Below are 19658 nucleotides of genomic sequence, written 5' to 3'. Positions count from 1 at the left end.
GGGAAACACAACAGAAGAAAAGGACCTACAAAAACAAACCCAAAACAATTAAGAAAATGGTCATAGGAACATACATATCGATAATTACCTTAAACGTGAATGGATTAAATGCCCCAACCAAAAGACATAGACTGGCTGAATGGATACAAAAACAAGACCCATATATATGCTGTCTACAAGAGACCCACTTTAGACCTAGGGACACATACAGACTGAAAGTGAGGGGATGGAAAAAGATATTCCATGCAAACGGAAATCAAAAGAAAGCTGGAGTAGCTATACTCATATCAGATAAAATAGACTTTAAAATAAAGAATGCTACAAGAGACAAGGAAGGACACTACATAATGATCAAGGGATCAATCCAGGAAGAAGATATAACAATTATAAATATATATGCACCCAACATAGGAGCACCTCGATACATAAGGCAACTGCTAACAGCTATAAAAGAGGAAATTGACAGTAACACAATCATAGTGGGGGACTTTAACACCTCACTTACACCAATGGACAGATCATCCAAAATGAAAATAAATAAGGAAACAGAAGCTTTAAATGACACAATAGACCAGATAGATTTAATTGATATTTATAGGACATTCCATCCCAAAACAGCAGATTACACTTTCTTCTCAAGTGCGCACGGAACATTTTCCAGGATAGATCACATCTTGGGTCACAAATCAAGCCTCAGTAAATTTAAGAAAATTGAAATCATATCAAGCATCTTTTCTGACCACAACGCTATGAGATTAGAAATGAATTACAGGGAAAAAAAACGTAAAAAAGACAAACACATGGAGGCTAAACAATACGTTACTAAATAACCAAGAGATCACTGAAGAAATCAAGGAGGAAATCAAAAAATACCTAGAGACAAATGACAATGAAAACACGACGACCCAAAACCTATGGGATGCAGCGAAAGCAGTTCTAAGAGGGAAGTTTATAGCTATAGAAGCCTACCTCAAGAAACAAGAAAAATCTCAAGTAAACAATCTAACCTTACACCTAAAGAAACTAGAGAAAGAAGAACAAACAAAACCCAAAGTTAGCAGAAGTAAAGAAATCATAAAGATCAGAGCAGAAATAAATGAAATAGAAGCAAAGAAAACAATAGCAAAGATCAATAAAACTAAAAGTTGGTTCTTTGAGAAGATAAACAAAATTGATAAGCCATTAGCCAGACTCATCAAGAAAAAGAGGGAGAGGACTCAAATCAATAAAATCAGAAATGAAAAAGGAGAAGTTACAACAGACACCGCAGAAATACAAAGCATTCTAAGAGACTACTACAAGCAACTTTATGCCAATAAAATGGACAACCTGGAAGAAATGGACAAATTTTTAGAAAGGTATAACCTTCCAAGACTGAACCAGGAAGAAACAGAACATATGAACAGACCAATCACAAGTAATGAAATTGAAACTGTGATTAAAAATCTTCCAACAAACAAAAGTCCAGGAGCAGATGGCTTCACAGGTGAATTCTATCAAACATTTAGAGAAGAGCTAACACCTATCCTTCTCAAACTCTTCCAAAAAATTGCAGAGGAAGGAACAATCCCAAACTCATTCTATGAGGCCACCATCACCCTGATACCAAAACCAGACAAAGACACTACAAAAAAAGAAAATTACAGACCAATATCACTGATGAATATAGATGCAAAAATCCTCAACAAAATACTAGCAAACAGAATCCAACAACACATTAAAAGGATCATACACCACGATCAAGTGGGATTTATCCCAGGGATGTAAGGATTCTTCAATACACGCAAATCAATCATTGTGATACACCATACTAACAAATTGAAGAATAAAAACCATATGATCATCTCAATAGATGCAGAAAAAGCTTTTGACAAAATTCAACACCCATTTCTGATAAAAACTCTCCAGAAAGTGGGCATAGAGGGAACCTACCTCAACATAATAAAGGCCATATATGACAAACCCACAGCAAACATCATTCTCAATGGTGAATAACTGAAAGCATTTCCTCTAAGATCAGGAACGAGACAAGGATGTCCACTCTCACCACTATTATTCCACATAGTTCTGGAAGTCCTAGCCACGGCAATCAGAGAAGAAAAAGAAATAAAAGGAATCCAAATTGGAAAAGAAGAAGTAAAACTGTCACTCTTTGCGGATGACATGATACTATACATAGAGAATCCTAAAACTGCCACCAGAAAACTGCTAGAGCTAATTAATGAATATGGTAACGTTGCAGGATACAAAATTAATGCACAGAAATCTTTTGCATTCCTATACACTAATGATGAAAAATCTGAAAGAGAAATTATGGAAACACTCCCATTTACCATTGCAACAAAAAGAATAAAATACCTAGGAATAAACCTACCTAGGGAGACAAAAGACCTGTATGCAGAAAAATATAAGACACTGATGAAAGAGATTAAAGATGATACCAACAGATGGAGAGATATACCATGTTCTTGGATTGGAAGAATCAACATTGTGAAAATGACTATACTACCCAAAGCAATCTACAGATTCAATGCAATCCCTATCAAATTACCAATGGCATTTTTTACGGAGCTAGAACAAATCATCTTAAAATTTGTATGGAGACACAAAAGACCCCGAATAGCCAAAGCAGTCTTGAGGCAAAAAAATGGAGCTGGAGGAATCAGACTCCCTGACTTCAGACTATACTACAAAGCTACAGTAATCAAGACAATATGGTACTGGCACAAAAACAGAAACACAGATCAATGGAACAAGATAGAAAGCCCAGAGATTAACCCACGCACCTATAGTCAACTAATCTATGACAAAGGAGGCAAAGATATACAACGGAGAAAAGACAGTCTCTTCAATAAGTGGTGCTGGGAAAACTGGACAGCTACATGTAAAAGAATGAAATTAGAATACTCCCTAACACCATACACAAAGATAAACTCAAAATGGTTTAGAGACCTAAATATAAGACTGGACACTATAAAACTCTTAGAGGAAAACATAGGAAGAACACTCTTTGACATAAATGACAGCAAGATCTTTTTGATCCACCTCCTAGAATAATGGAAATAAAAACAAAAATAAACAAATGGGACCTAATGAAACTTCAAAGCTTTTGCACAGCAAAGGAAACCATAAACAAGACGAAAAGACAACCCTCAGAATGGGAGAAAATATTTGCAAACGAATCAACGGACAAAGGATTCATCTCCAAAATATATAAACAGCTCATTCAGCTCAATATTAAAGAAACAAACACCCCAATCCAAAAATGGGCAGAAGACCTAAAAAGACATTTCTCCAAAGAAGACATACAGACGGCCACGAAGCACATGAAAAGATGCTCAACATCACTAATTATTAGAGAAATGCAAAGCAAAACTACAATGAGGTATCACCTCACTCCTGTTAGAATGGGCATCATCAGAAAATCTACAAACAACAAATGCTGGAGAGGGTGAGGAGAAAAGGGAACCCTCTTGCGCTGTTGGTGGGAATGTAAATTGATACAGCCACTATGGAGAACAATATGGAGGTTCCTTAAAAAACTAAAAATAGAATTACCATATGACCCAGCAATCCCACTACTGGGCATATACCCAGAGAAAACCGTAATTCAAAAAGACACATGCACCCGAATGTTCATTGCAGCACTATTTACAATAGCCAGGTCATGGAAGCAACCTAAATGCCCATCAACAGACGAATGGATAAAGAAGAGGTGGTACATATATACAATGGAATATTACTCAGCCATAAAAAGGAACGAAATTGAGTCATTTGTTGAGAAGTGGATGGATCTAGAGACTATCATACAGAGTGAAGTAAGTCAGAAAGAGAAAAACAAATATCGTATATTAATGCATGTATGTGGAACCTAGAAAAATGGTACAGATGAGCCGGTTTGCAGGGCAGAAGTTGAGACACAGATGTAGAGAATGGACATATGGACACCAAGGGGGGAAAACTGCGGTGGGGTGGGGATGGTGGTGTGCTGAACTGGGCGATTGGGATTGACATGTAGACACTGATGTGTATAAAATTGATGCCTAATAAGAACCTGCAGTATAAAAAAACAAACAAACAGAACAACTAATACTAAACTTTCACTGGGTTATTTGTATGGAAATATGTTAATATAAATGTTTCAGACATTACATGAAATTCCTAAAAATCTTATATGTTCTGGTATAATGTTATAAGTCATAATTCTAGTTATTACTTTAAAATGTATATCTCAGAAATAACTAAATTTCCTTGTCAATTGCATTATTATGAACTTTCATCAAATCTTTAACCGAGGTCATTTTTAAGTCTTTTGTCATTTACAGACAGTTCTGGGTTTAGTCTGACGCTTTTGCAAAAATGTTCCTATAAAAGGGTTTCATCTTCAAGGAATTCATGGAAAAGACTCTGACAAGTACAGGTTTCTGGTAACTGTACTGATGAACTGAATGAATAAGCATTTTCAGAACTCTAATGGAAAACTGATGAACTCATAAAAGTGCTAACAAAAGATCAAGATAAAAAAAAATTAATTACATGGGACTGAGTGAACTGATGAGGTTGATTATAATTTTTGTGACTTTCTGTTTGAATAAAAAAAAAAATGTTAAAAAAAAAAGTTCTAAAATTAGATCGGGGCGATGGTGGCACAACTCTGTGAATATCCTAAAAGCCATCGCATTGTACCCGTTAATGGGTACACCCCCACGGAATATGGATTATGTCTCACTAAAGCTGTTACTAAAAAATAGTAACATCTTTTCTTCTCAATCAGAAGGGATAAAAATCAACCCTATTTCTTCAGCATGATCAAGAGATCACTCTCAGTAAGAAAAATAAAGCCAAACAAAAGGCTTTAAAGAAAATACATACATCGTGCACATGAAATAGTGGGAAAGGATTTTCCAAGTGAAGTTTGAACCCTAGAGCTAGAAAAAGCCAAGCGGCAAGTGGCACTCGTAGTAGCCACGACGACGGTCAGGACAGACGCTGCAAGGCGAGAGCTCGGACGTCCCCCCGCACCAGCCACGGGGCTCCAAGCCAGGACCCGTCCCTGCACCCACCTCCGACTGTTTCACCAGCAGCTCCGACCACTTCTGCCACAGGGGACACTTGTCCCTGTCCTCAAACGTGGTCTCATTGGAAGTCCAGCAGCACTGCTCGTGGCTGTACCAGAAGGCCGACAGGCAGATGCCCTCCTTCAGGTCTGTCATCCAGTCGACGGCAAGATTGATGACCCCGGCCAGGGTGCCTGGAAGAAGCAGCGAGAGCCACTCAGAGGGACGGCCGGCGTGGGCCAGGGCAGCACGTGCGCCCGGAGGGCCAGGCGGAGATGCCAGTGCCCCGGGCTGCCACGCACCCAGGAAGCCTCTTTCTTCAGTCTTGAGGTCACCTGAGCGAGTGGCAGGGCACCAGGTGTGGCAAAGGTGGTGCCCAGCCCAGTGAGACACAAAAGCCAACGATACGCTGTCCTCGGGGGGCTTCGATCGGGAGGGAGGGAGAGACCCGCAGCGCTGAGCCCACCGCAAGCCCCTGGGGCCGAGCGGCTTTCAGAACCCAGCCCTCCCGAATCTTAGAAACAGGGTACCTACACCCTATACATCATGTAACCCCCTCAGCGGCTTCTGGGGCAGGATGCTGGGATCACACACATGAGTATCCTCCAGGAAACCTGACAGTTCAGACAGAACGGAGACAAAACGATTTACAACAGCCTCGTCATTGAAATAAAGTTTTGCCACCAAATGGAATCCAGCTTGAAAAATCTCACTTGTTAGAACGTTCTGGATTTTTAAAAAATTATGGATAAAGGACTGAGGAGCTACATAAGTAAATAACTATCTTAAAGGCCGATCGAAGTGGGATAAAATCGAGTGTGCAGTGGGTCAGAGAAGGCCATTTTAGGTCTCCTTCTAGAATAACCCATTCCAGTCTTTTACGAAGGCAGGGAATACTTTTGGGCTACCAAACTTTTCACACTTTTACTGGATCCTCATTACAACATCAATTCCCCACCGGCATCAACACCAAAGGCAGCCATACGCCAGCCTCAGGCGACCTGGCCTTGCCACTCTCCTGGTTCCATCAGCAGTCGCCCACTGTTCTAGCCAGAACACCTGAATCCTCAGCAGTGCGCAGGCTCTGACCGCCGTTCCCACGTTTCCCTCCAGGCTCCTCTCTCTCCATCACGAATCCCACACGCTGCCCACACAGAATGTTCCTTGGCACACCAGGCCCTCCTCTCTGCACCGCCTCAGATAGCACTGTCCTCTCCCAACCCGGCAAGCTCCTATTTATCTTCCAGATGCTGGCATTTATATCACCTCCTTCAGGAAGGCTTCCCTGATTTCCTAAGTCTGGGCTAAGTATACTTCCCAGGCATTCCCCCATCACCATACCTATCACATCCTGATATGAGCAATATTTATATATATGTGTATACACACACACACACCCCACACACGCACACACACACACTCCAACTAGTCTATAAGGGTGGGGGGAGTCTCTTGTCTGGTTTGTGTGCCACAGTGGGGATCAAGCCAGGTGTCTAGACCCTGTTTCCCCTTTAAGTGGGCAAGGGCCATTGTTGTATTCCCATCAGGTACATAGCTGGAACTATATATCCATGTTGAATGAATGAGAGCAACAAACGAATGAAAATCAGAAAACTCAGGCCCATCCATTCACTCAAGGGCTATTTATTGAGCACCTACTTACTACATGCCACATATTGTTCCACACCCTGGGGTACAGCAGTGAACAAAGCAAACTCAGGTCCCTGTTTCATGGAATCTCACCTTGTGCGAGAAGACACTAGACTGAATAAGTAAGTAAATGAGGGGCTCCAACACAAGGTGGTAGATGCTAGAGAGGAGAATACAGCACGTTCCAATGGCAGCCATTTCCTACAATGGTGCAGGAGAACGGTCGGACAGGTCCTCAAAAAGTTAAACAAGGAGTCACCACCTGACCAAACACTTCCATTCCTAGGCATCTGCCCGCGAGAAATGAAAACATATACCCAACGCAAGACATGTACGCAAATGTTCACAACAGCATATTCACAAAAGCCAAACAGTTGCTGAACGGAGAAACAAACTGTGGTCCACCTACAATGGCAACAAAAAGGAATGAAGTACTGACACACGCGACAGCATGGATGAACCTTGCAAACGTTATGCTGTAAAAGAAGCCAGTCACAAAAGACCATATAGTGTATGATTCCATTTTATGAAATGTCCAGAATAGGCAAATCTACAGAGACAGAAAGTAGATTAGCGGTTGCCCAGGACTGAGAGGAGGCTAGGGGCACTGGGGCTGATAGCTAAAGGGTAGGGAGGTTCTTTGGGAGCTGATGAAAATGCTCTAAAATTGGCCTTGGTGATGGTTGCAAAACTCTGTGAATACACTAAAAACCACCAAGTTGTACACTTTTAACTAGGTGAACTGTTTGGTATGTGAGTTATAGCTCAATAAAGCTGTTACATACGTACACACATACATACATATAGTGGGCGCGGGCGACGAGGCTCAGAGAGGGAGAGACGTACTTCTAGAAAAGGTGGTCAGAGAACACCTCAAGCAGATGACATTTGAACAAAAACTGCCTTGTGTGGAGCAACAGCGACACCCAGTGGTGGCTCCTGGTTAATGCCCTGCAGAGGAGCCGCAGCTTTTGGGCCTCTCCGTCTTGGGCATCGGAATATAATGTCTGGGCTGCCACTAAGGAGGTGACAGGCCAGACAGTGGGACCCCTGGGGCTTGCCACTGGGGAACGGGAAGGTGAATGGGGCACTCTTCTGGCTTTTCCTTCATCCAGATCAAAAGAACACTTTAGCCACCTTCACTGCCAAGATCACCCCTTTCTTGCCTCCCTCCTATATTCATCTGCTGATGTGACCATGGGATCGCCCTTCTCCAGTGGTCCTCACCCCTGGCCGCACATTAGAATCACAGGGGAAAGGGGGCTTTACTCAGTGCTAGGGTGTCATCTCCAGGGGTACTATTTAATTGAAGCCTGGGCAGCAGCATTTTTTTTTAATTCCCCAGGTGATTCTTCCTGAAAGAACTGATGGAAATCGGATTAACAGTGAAGCCCGATGGTCGGTATCTGACTTGTTAAAGACAGCCCGACAGGGCTCTGAGATCAGTTGATAAATCTACGCTGTGTGACTCCAGCAGGACGCCAAGATATCTATTCTGATTCCTTCATTTCCCGTATTCATCCCTCCTTCCCAGGAGCCAAGAATAACACAGGGTACAGTTTTATATATCTTTTCTAAAGAAACACATCAAAATTCGCAGCAAACTACCCTCCCCGCCACCCCCCCCCCCACCTACCTTTAAAGGTCTTCATAGAGCCAAACGAATGGGTGGCAAAACGCCGTATGTCCATGAACTCGAATTCCCTCCCAGCATTGCTGCCAATAATCACTGGGCGCGCCGCTGGGAGGGGAAGGACAGGGCGGGGGCGAGGGGCGGGCAGCTGCGGTGACCGGAGAGGACTGCCCCTTCAGCTCTCTCCTGGGCCCTTCAGGACATGCCAGGCAGGGAGTCCCTCCCTGGCAACCAAGCCCCTCCTACCATTGTAGATATAACGAGTGACAGGGCGGCCAGAAATCCAAGTCCTCTAATCACAAAATCTTACTCTATGCCCCGCAGGTGCTCTGCAAGTATGTACTATATTCAACCTGTATCGCACAGCCATTCTCTAATCAGTCCTATCACCACAACTAGCGTGTTACTACAGGCAGGGGGGTTTTCTTAAGGGAATCTCTTTAGCATGATCAAATTTTTTTCTTCTTAGACATTAACCTTCACAGCCTCCTAAAAGGAAGTAAGTTTCAGGAAACAATTTCCACGGAGGGCTGGTGCATTTGCTATTAAAAGGGGAGGTGTCCCCTCCAGATACTCCTTCGTTCACTCTGGAAACAGCTACTGCTCACAAACACGGTGTTGGGATTATACAAATGAAGGACACGGAGTCCCTGAGGGCCAGAACAACCCACGGGCTGGAGGTACCTCCCCCGGGCCGACCTCAGACCCTGTGGTGTCTCGCGTTACTGTGAGCGTCTCTCGATGTTTACAGTTCATCTCAGGGCCTGCCGGTGTTAGTAAAGGCCAGTCTCATAGGATGTTTTATTTTTAGAGATCAACATGTTCCCGTCCTTTCTCGCCTTCTACGTGGTCAAGTACTATAGAATGTGAAATGTGTGCTTTCAGTAAAATCCAGCATGGCAGTAAACCTCTGTACAGTGTGGAAAGGGCCAACCCGCTCTCTCGGTACCGCTCTCCAATGACCGCACCTGGGCCCGTCCGTGCCTTGGGGCCTTCTTGCTTTACTGACAATAGATTTATGTTAAGTGCATCGTCGTGTATTGTGCTCTTAGGTATTTGAAGGAACAACCCCCTCGCATGAAGGACAAGAGAAACGCCCCACGTACCCGCCAGCAGGCCGATGAGCAGCATTACCGCCCATCCCGACCAGGCGTCCAGCAAGCTCTTGATGAACTCCCATATGGACTCCTTGCTCTTGCTCGTTATCTAGAAACAGAAAGACATCGGAGTTGACGTGGATACACCTTCCAGTTCATGCTTCCTTCTCTGAAACTGTTTCCTCAGGACACACGGTGATTGCGAAAACGAATATAATGAAGCAACGAGACTGCCACTTACGTGATTCTTTCAGTTACCTAGCACAATGGTTAAATGGGCTTTCTAGTTCACAGAGCTATAAAGATGCCATAATAGTCTCCAAAGAATCCAAAAAAATTCACTTGATTAAAAAAACCTCACTAAGTGTGATTTGATCTTTGACTATTTCAAAGCCATTCTGAAGGAAGACATCACTTCGGTGTCACGGTTTTGAATACAAATCACTATTTTAGCTTAAATCGTAAATTCTATTCACAAAAGACCCTCCTGGACAAAGACTTCAATTCCTTCTTTCATTTTCCAGGCTACATGTTAACAAGAAGAACGAACTTACTTTCTCTTTCTTCCTTCCTTCCTCCCTCCCTCCCTCCTTCCCTCCCTCCTTTCCTTCCTTCCTTTATGGCTGCGTTGGGTCTTTGTTGCTGTGCACGGGCTTTCTCTAGTTGTGGCGACCAGGGGCTACTCTTCGTTGTGGTGCGCGGGCTTCTCATTGCGGTGGCTTCCATTGTTGCGGAGCACAGGCTCTAGGCACGCGGGCTTCAGTAGTTGACGCACGTGGGCTCAGTAGTTGTGGCTCGCGGGCTCTAGAGCGCAGGCTCAGCAGCTGTGGCACACGGGTTTACTTGCTCCGCGGCATGTGGGATCTTCCCAGACCAGGGCTCAAACCCATGTCCCCTGCATTGGCAGGTGGATTCTTAACCACTGCGCCACCAGGGAAGTCCCAAGAATTTTCTTTTTTAATTGAAGTATAATTGATTTACAATGTTAATTTCAGCTGTACAGCAAAGTGATTCAGTTATACTTATATATATATTCTTTTTCAGATTCTTTTCCATTATAGGTTATTACAAAATATTAAATATAGTTCCCTATGCTATACAGTAGGACCTTGTTGTTTATCTATTTTATATATAGTAGTGTGTATCTGTTAATCCCAAACTCCTAATTTATCCCTCCCCCACCCCCTTTCCCCTTTGGTAACCATAAGTTGGTTTTCTATGTCTGTGAGTCTATTTCTGTTTTGTAAATAAGTTCACTTGTACCATTTTTTTAGATTCCACATATAAGCAATATCATATGATATTTGTCTTTCTCTGACTTCACTCAGTATGATAATCTCTAGGTCCATCCATGTTGCTGCAAATGGCATTATTTCATTCTTTTTTATGGCTGAGTAATATTCCATTGTATATATGTACCACACCCTCTTTATCCATTCCTCTGTCAGTGGACATTTAGGTTGCTTCCATGTCTTGGCTATTGTGAATAGTGCCGTTAGCTTTGTGCAGTGGCAGTATCACAGCCAATGAGGTTTATCCGAGGCGTGATTACTGCTAATTGTAAATAGCGCTGCAATGAACACTGTGGTACATGACTCTTTTTGAATTACGGTTTTCTCTGGGTATATGCCCAGTAGTGGGATTGCTGGATCACATGGTAATTCTATTTTTAGTGTTTTAAGGAACCTCCATACTGGTCTCCATAGTGGCTGTATCAATTTACATTCCCACCAACAGTATAGGAGGGTTCCCTTTTCTCCACACCCTCTCCAGCACTGTTGTTTGTAGATTTTTTGATGATGGCCATTCTGACCAGTGTGCGGTGATACCTCGTTGTAGTTTTGATTAACAGCAAGAAGGCTGAATGAGCCAGCCTGGATCACGCTTTCCAGGCAGATGGTTACATCTAAACACGTTGTAAGAGGACCCCTTTGCCTCCCTGTGTTAACAGAATCCTACATTCCTGAGATCATCATTCCCCTCATGACCCTTCAGAGCAAGGGCTGGCAAACATTTCCTGTGAAGAGACAGAAAGTAACTATTTTCGGTTGGGCAGGTCAGATGGTCTCCGTGGCAACCACCGGACGCTGCTGCTGTAGCACAAAAGGAGCCATATGGAGCATGCGCATGCGCGGGCGGGGCTGCGAGCCAAGGAACCCGTGCAGAGCCGGACACGCGCTGCGCTGGATTTGCCCGAGGGCCACAGTCCACGACCCCTGCTCCGGACGGAAGGGCGCCCCAGCTCCCCCGCTCCTCCAGGTCGGAGCCAAGCGGCTGCGTCAGCTTCTCGACGCTACCTCGCTCCCTACACATCTCTCTGCCTCCTTCCCTGTCAACCTGCGTGAAATGATGCGACACGGTCACACTCTCGACGGCACTGCCCCCTCAGCGCACCCTCGGAAGCTGCTCTCCCTCGGTCGCCGGCAGCCCCCTCGCGGCTGCTTCGTCTCCGACTTGACCCCTCCGCGGAGGGGGCCCCGTCCTCGCCACTCTCTCCCCCTTTCACTTGTGGCCACTCTGCTGGCTGCCCTCCTTCACCTCTACCTGCTTCTTCTAAGCATCGGTCACTGACCCCCAGCCCACCCCCCGGAACCCGCTAAATCTTGGCACTGCTCCGGGGCCCAACTGCTCCTGACCTCTCTCTCCACAGACCCAGGCCACCTGGGCCGCTTCTAAAGCTTCAGCGCCCACTCGCACGCCAAGGACCCCTCGTGCTCCACCAACAGCCCTGACCCTGCCCTTGAACTGCACAGGGTCCTCTCGCCTGCCGACCACCTCCAGCCACAGGCTGGACAAACGGCTCAGACTCACAGCGCCTGAAACCGAACTCAGTGGCCTCCCCCTGAAATCTGCCGCGTCCCTTTTCTCCCCTCTCGTCATCCAAGGCATCACCCTCTTCTGACCACAGCCAGGGCGTCATCCTGGCCCCACTACCCGCCTCCCTCCTGGCAACGGCTCCTGTGAAGGATCTGGACCCCAAGCCTCTCTCCGTCGGCACTTCACTGCCCTCTGACAGATCTTCTTCCTCTTTCTCCTGAGCTCATTTCCAAGCTGCCTGTTTCTCCCCTGGCAGTGCATCTCTCTTGTATACTGTGGCCATGAAAAAGAAATCCAGGGCTTTCCCGGTGGCGCAGTGGTTGAGAATCCGCATGCCACTGCAGGGGACACGGGTTCGAGCCCCGGTCCAGGAAGATCCCACATGCTGCAGAGCAGCTAAGCCCATGCACCACAACTACTGAGCCTGCGCTCTAGAGCCTGTGCGCCACAATTACTGAAGCCCGTGTGCCTAGAGCCCATACTCCGTAACAAGAGAAGCCACCGCAATGAGAAGCCAGCACACCACAACAAAGAGTAGCCCCCGCTCGCCGCAACTACAGAAAGCCCACACGCAGCAATGAAGACCCAACACAGCCAAAAACAAACAAACAAGTAAATAAGTAAATAGGAAATCCAGGGACTTCCCTGGTGGTCCAGTGGTGGAGAGTCCACCTTACAATGCAGGGGACACGGGTTCGATCCCTGGTCAGGAAACTAAGATCCCACATGCCGTGGGGCAACTAAGCCAAAGCACCACAACTACTGAGCTCGCGCACCTCAACTAGAGAGCCCACGTGCCATAAACTACAGAGCCCACGTGCTCTGGAGCCTGTGTGTCACAACTACAGACCACAACTACAGAGCCCACGTGCCCTGGAGCCTGTGCGCCACAACTAGAGAGAGAAAACCCGTCAACCACAACTAGAGAGAAGCCCACGCGCCACAACGAAAAGATCCCGCATGCCTCAACGAAGATCCCGTGTACTGCAGCTAAGACCCGCCGCAGCCAAAAATAAATAAATAAATAAATAATAAAATAAATTAAAAAAAAAAAAAGGAAATCTAAACTCCTCTTCATGGTCTACTCAGTCGTTCCCAATGCGGCCCCATCGCCCACGTGGCCGGACTCATCTCTAGTCCTCCCCTTCCGTGAATCTGCCACCAAACCTTAGAGCTCCTTGAACTGCCTAAATGTGCCACGGTCTTTCACGCCTCTGTGACTTAAAAAAGAGCCACTCCTGATGAGAATCCTTTCCCCTTCCTCTGCCTGGCAAATTCTTAGTCATCCTTCAAGACCCCACTGAAATCCCACCCTCTCTAAAAACTCCCTCCCTAACCATCCCTCCTAAATGATCCAACAGCATTTGATACATAACTTTACTGCAGCCCATAAAAATATATATTGATTGCCTACTAGAGGCCAGGCACTGTAATATGTGCTTTCATACACACACAGCCCCATTTAATCTTCTGGTATAATTAACTCCATCCTTACAGATGAGAAGATGGGGTCCAGAAATGGCACCCCAAAAGTCAGCCAGCCTAAAGGTGTCAGAGTCAGGATGTACCCGATCTGTCTGGTTCCAGAGCCCCCTCCTTGCCCTCCACACCACACCTCTGTAGGACACAGCCTTCCACCCAAAGCACCTGGTATTATAATTACCTGTCCACATCTCTGCCTCTCCCACCAGCCCTTCTCTTCTCTAGAACCTAGCTCAGCACATGACACATGAACCAAAGCTCTAGCTCAGTGACTGTCCGATGAAAGCATGGCCCAGCCCTCCAAAGGGATTCCCCTCAAAGTGTCCTTATGAACAGCATGTACCTTTCTGTGTCTGTCGGTGTCCCGTGACTTCTCCCTCAGCCAGTCGATGGTGTGGAAGTCCTCATACGTCCCCACATCAGGGAATGGCTCGTCAAGGAAATCCATCAGGTTTCCAGAGCCACTCATCGTTCCTGCATTGACCATGCTACTTACACCTGGGAGAGAAAACCTGTCGTTAAAAACGTAAGCAGACATCTGCACAGGCCTGGAAGAACAATCCACATGCGCTATTTTCTTGCACAGGAAAGACATTTCAGCATAGGCACCTCTGCTGTGAGGAAAGATACATACAGTCTGTCTTAGTGAGCACAGGCTGCTATAACAAAAATACCATAGACTGGGAGGCTTATCGACAACACATATTTATTTCTCACAGTTCCGGAGGCTGCGAAGTCCAAGATCAAGGCACTTAGAGATTCAGTGTCTGGTGAGAGCCCACTTCCTGGTTCACAGACGGCCATCTACTCACTGTGTCCTCGTCTGGTGGAGCTCTCTGGGGTCTCTTTCACAAGGGCACTAATCCCATCCATGAGGGTTCAGCTTTCATGACCTCATCACCTCCCAAAGGCCCCTCCTCCCACTACCATCACATTGGGGATTAGGTGTCGACATATGAATTTTGGGGAGACACAAACGTTAATTTCTTTTTTTAACTTTTTATTTTATATTGGAGTATAGTTGATTAACAATGTTATGATAGTTTCAGGTGTACAGTAAAATGATCCAGTTATACATACACATGTATCTTTTTCCAATTCTTTTCCCATTTAGGTTGTTACAGGATATTGAGCAGAGTTCCCTGTGCTATACAGTAGGTCCTTGTTGGTTACCTATTTTAAATATAGCAGGGTGTACATGTCAATCCCCAACTCCCTAACTATCCCTTTCCTCCACCCTTCCCCTCAGTAACCATAAGTTCATTCTCTAAGTCTGTGAGTCTGTTTCTGACAAATGTTACTTTCTTCTTATTTGTGGTAGTTATGTGCTATAAAGTCACCATGGCCACCGAATTAGTGGGTACTAAATCACCGTCCCCAAGAGAAGTACAGGGTTAGGTTCCTTCGAACCTCTGGTCACAACATTTTCATCAACCAATCGGTATACAACCTTGTTTTGTGTGTTTCTGTTTAAAGACACCTTATCAAATATATGTCGTTGGTTCATCCACACTGAACTCACAGCCAACAGCACCGTCGCTCACGCTGCAGGAAGCTTGTCTAACAAACATATTTTCTCCATAAGGCCCAGCACGGCCTTCCCGTGCTTAGAAACACTACAGGCACTCCTGCCCTCCATTTCAAGGCCACTGGAAACAGCAAAATTACCAATAAAAAAAGCACAAAAATGCGAAAAATATGGCACTAAAGAGACTGTGAAAAGAACACTTGTTTCTGGTCTTGGAACTGAAACAAGACAGCAGAGCACCGATTTCTCCAACCTCAGCTAGGATCGTGCATTTCTGGCAACTCAGACTTTTTGAGTCTCTGCAGTGCACTGTGCGAATGACCGGGCAAGCGCCCCACGTATTGCTCTGGATGTTACAAATACATTTTAGTGAGCAGGCAAATTCACAAATACAGAACCGCTCATAATGAGGGTCAACTATATCCATTTCTGGAAAACCTCACATTCTGCAAAAGCAGGGCATCAAAATGAGAGGCCTGGGGGAAACAGCGTTGAGGCATACCACTCAAAACCAAATCATTGTAGTCAAACCAGTAACCGGTTCTCCTGGGAGATAAAGCGGACCACTGAGTCAGACAACCTCTGTGGTTGTCACTGCGGATATTCAAGATGTACAGCAACAGCAGAGTGAAAATGCTAAGACTTAAACTCACTGGTGGGAGGCAAGGTGACCCACAGAGGGAGTGGTCCTCTGCACCGGGGGCGGGGGGGATGCCATGGGGATAACAAGGAGGCAGGACAACCTGCCACGTGCGCCATGCTATGGTCTGAACGTGTGTGTCCCCCCAGCCAAATTCATACATTGAAATCCTAACCCCCAAAGGATGGTATGAGAAGGTGGGGTCTTTGGGAGGTGATTGGGTCATAAGGGCAGTACCTTCAAGAATGGGACTAGTGCCCTTATAAAAGAGGCCCCAGGGAGCTCCCTTGCCCCTTCCACCATGTACGGACACAACAGGAAATCTGTGACTGGAAAAAGAACCATCACCTGACCACGCTGGCACCCTGATCTCAGACTGCCAGCCTCCAGAGCTGTGAGGAATAAATGCCTGTTGTTTATAAGCCAACCAGTCTGTGGGATTTTGTTATAGCAGCCCGAACACACTAAGACAAACCAAGAGCCATGCCAGGCTGGCAGCACACTGCCCCGGGCAAGCAGCCCTGAGTGCGGGCCCTCACTTCTAATCTTCCTTAAAATACAGTCAAAAGGGTGCCTGCTGCCAGGGCAGTAGCAAAGTGGAGGATTTCTTCCTTTCCTGCCTAAGATAACAATTCCACTCACATTATTCTGCCTCCCCTTGTCTGGAAAACAATCGCAAATAAACCAAGACATCTTCCATGTTGCACCACCATCAGAACCTGATTTACAGATCACACAGGAAATAATTTGACACGGAGAAAATGCTTTGCAGCAGGATCAATGCTCACCACCAGTTAGCAAGAAAAATAATACACTCTTACAAAGACAAGAGGTTGGAATAAGCACTAAATCAAAATTTCTTTGGCAAAGACCATGGAAATTTGAATTATAGGACGGGAACCACAAAAGTGCCGGAATAAGATGGTTAAAGAAGTGAAGGGTAGTTATTAAAATATTTGAGCATAGGCTTCTCTCGATGGCTTTATGTATTTTTATATCTGGAGGACTCAACCACGACCTGACAAAACTGCATTTTGATCAAATTGAAAAGTCGCTACAGGCAAAGGGGAGTAATCACCTTACAAGCAATAAAATGGCGATAGTTATTGATTTATTGACCGTCTGTGCAACTTTGCTACTTTAAAACTTTAAAAGTTTGAAGTCTGAGCCATGCCAAGCTGAAAACTATACCCACTGATGAATGCCCAGGGAAGAATCATATTGCAGAAGTCAGTAGCAACCAATAATAAAAGGGAAGGAATAAAATTAGAAAGCAAAGATTTCATTTTCATTTCTAGAAAAACAAGATGGTAACAGCCTTGTTTTATATGCGGTAAAGAAAATCTCCGATGGGAAAAAGAAGATGGCAGGCTGCTGACCCACAATGGGTAGCCCGCGTAAGAAAATCCAAGCCAGCAGCTCGAAGAATTGCAGAGACTTGGACATTCTATTAAAAAGAAGTTCATGTTACCTGAAATTTAACCAAATCTCTAGTCAAGCAACAACTCCAGGCAATAATGACTGAAACAAAAAGTCACTCTGGAGAACAAATGTATCTTTAAACTTTGATGGAGCATGTCATGGTCCTGACAATCAGACGCATAATTGGTAAAGGAAAACAAACATGATCTAATCCGTAGATCTAATTGGAGGCTTTCCTTGGGGGCCCAGAAGGAGGTGGTGACTTCGCTTCTGAAGCTCGGATTAAGAAAGACAGAAAGAGGGCATCCAGGTCAGAAATAATGGAAAGAGGGAATTCCCTGGTGGTACAGTGGTTAGGACTCTGCACTTTCACTGCTAAGGGCAGGGGTTCGAACCCTGGTCAAGGAGGTAGGATCCCGCAAGCTGTGTGGCGTGGCCAAAAAATTTAAGAAAAGAAAAGAAAAATGGAAAGAATTCTATGTGGGATCCATTGGGAGAAATGAGAATCCAGCCAAACACAGGAACAAAAAGGAATGAACTCCAAGGACTTGATGAGAAATAAACTTAGCCTGTGTTAAGTTCAATATGGCACCCAAAGGGATGCAAATACTGCTGACCCTTGAACAACACAGGTTTGAACTGGGTGGGTCCACTTATACGTGGATTTTTTTCAATAAATATCATACCTGTATTTTTGTTTTACAGATCTTTACCTACAGGAGGGGAAAAGTTTGTGTTCGATTAGAGAGCCCAATGTGTGGAATCACAAGAACTAGGGTTTGAGTCCTGATTCTATCCGGACTGTTTCAGCTTCCTGCCCTTGGGTGAGTCATTTATCAATTCCTTTGTTTTTGAGGCAGTGAGAGCAGGATGTGGATTTTCGACTGTGCTGGGGGTCAGTGTCGCTAACTCCTACGTTGTTCAAGGGTCAACTGTAGTCATCTGCACCTTAGAGGGGAGCCCCTGCTCCTCTCAGCTGGTTTTATTTCTTCCCTCCAATAAGAGCACTTCTGCTGGCACATGACACCTCTGCTTATGACTTCAGGAAGGACAGCATCCTAGATCCTGCATCTGAGATTCCTACCTGGTCTGGATCGTCGAGGTCAGAGCACAGCAAACTGCAGCTTATGGGCCAAATCCGGCCTGCTGCCTGGCTTTGTAAACAAGTTCTAGCAGAACACAGCCATGCCCGCTCATCTACGTATTGTCTACGGCTGCTTTCACATCGCAACGGCACAGGTAAGTAGTTATGACAAAGGCCAAATGGCCCCAAAAGCCTCAAATGTTTACTATTTGGCCATTTACAGAAAACGTTTGCTGACTCCCGATCTACACAGGGGACTGAACACAGAAACAGCTCAGATTCTCTACCTGTCCCTGCACCTACAGCATTTTCAGTGGGACCTGGCGGCTCCTCTTCATTAAGAGGTAGTCTATTTCTCCAGCTCTTGAGTCAGGGCTGGCCTTGGGACATGCAGTGGAAGTGACAGCATGCATGTACTGAGTCTAGACCCCAAAGGCGACGCGGCCTCTGCTTTCTTCCTTGGCCTTCTGCCATGAGCAGAAGCCTAGGCTAGATGCTGGAAGATGAGCGACCACATGGAGCCAAGGTGGGTCACCTCAACTGAGGCCACCCTAGATCATCCAGGCTCGCCAAGCACAGATTCATGAGTAAGCCCAGCCAAGAGCAGCTGGGTCTGACCCAATCAAACAGCCCGGCTGACCTGCAGACCGTGAGAAAAATGAATGGTTATTGTTTTAAGCCACTGGGTTTTTTGGAAAGGGTTGTCATGTAGCAGCATCATAACAATGTCTAACAGGTATGATTTACGAGGGCTCCGAGGGAGAGGAGAAATGAAGATGGCTAAGTTAGCTGCAAGGGAGGAGGACTGGGCCAGCAACAGACGACACAACTGGCATCAGAGACAGGATGGAATCGAACTTCACGCTGGAGGGGTCCACCCTGAAAAAAGAGCCTCTCTCTTACACAACCATATGTACCTACACAGGGACTTTGGAAGACACAGGGACACCTAGGTCTTTTATCCAATCCTTAAAGGCAAGAAAGATCTACAGAGTATGAGGGTAGCTGTGGGCTTTTCATATTCAACAAGCTATCCTAGCTTGTTGAATGTTTTTAATCACAAAACAGTGTTGAATTTTGTCAAATGTTTTTTCTGCATCTATTGAGATGATTATGTGATTTTTATTCTTCATTCTGTTAATGTAGTGTATCACATGGGTTGATTTTCAGATGTTGAACCATCATGGCACCTAGTGATAAATCCCATTTGGTCATGGTGTATGATCCTTTTAATATGCTGTTGAATTC

At 45.3% G+C, this 19658-nt stretch overlaps 1 pseudogene across 1 annotated transcript in view; it reads right to left on the bottom strand.

Moving 5' to 3' along the window:
* Positions 1-4928: 4928 nt before the first annotated feature.
* LOC309652705 (H(+)/Cl(-) exchange transporter 4 pseudogene) overlaps positions 4929-19658 on the bottom strand; it is a 48055-nt pseudogene continuing 33325 nt past the window's right edge. The window contains exons 2-4 of the transcript XR_014268744.1: positions 14080-14234; positions 9447-9546; positions 4929-5251 (exon numbers count right to left, since the gene is read on the bottom strand). The product of XR_014268744.1 is annotated as a H(+)/Cl(-) exchange transporter 4 pseudogene (transcript). The remainder of the gene's footprint in view (positions 5252-9446; positions 9547-14079; positions 14235-19658) is intronic.

This window comes from Balaenoptera physalus (genome assembly GCF_965194825.1).
Source record: "Balaenoptera physalus genome assembly, chromosome: X".
Lineage (NCBI taxonomy): Eukaryota > Metazoa > Chordata > Mammalia > Artiodactyla > Balaenopteridae > Balaenoptera > Balaenoptera physalus.
This window is presented reverse-complemented; position numbering and strand designations above follow the sequence as displayed.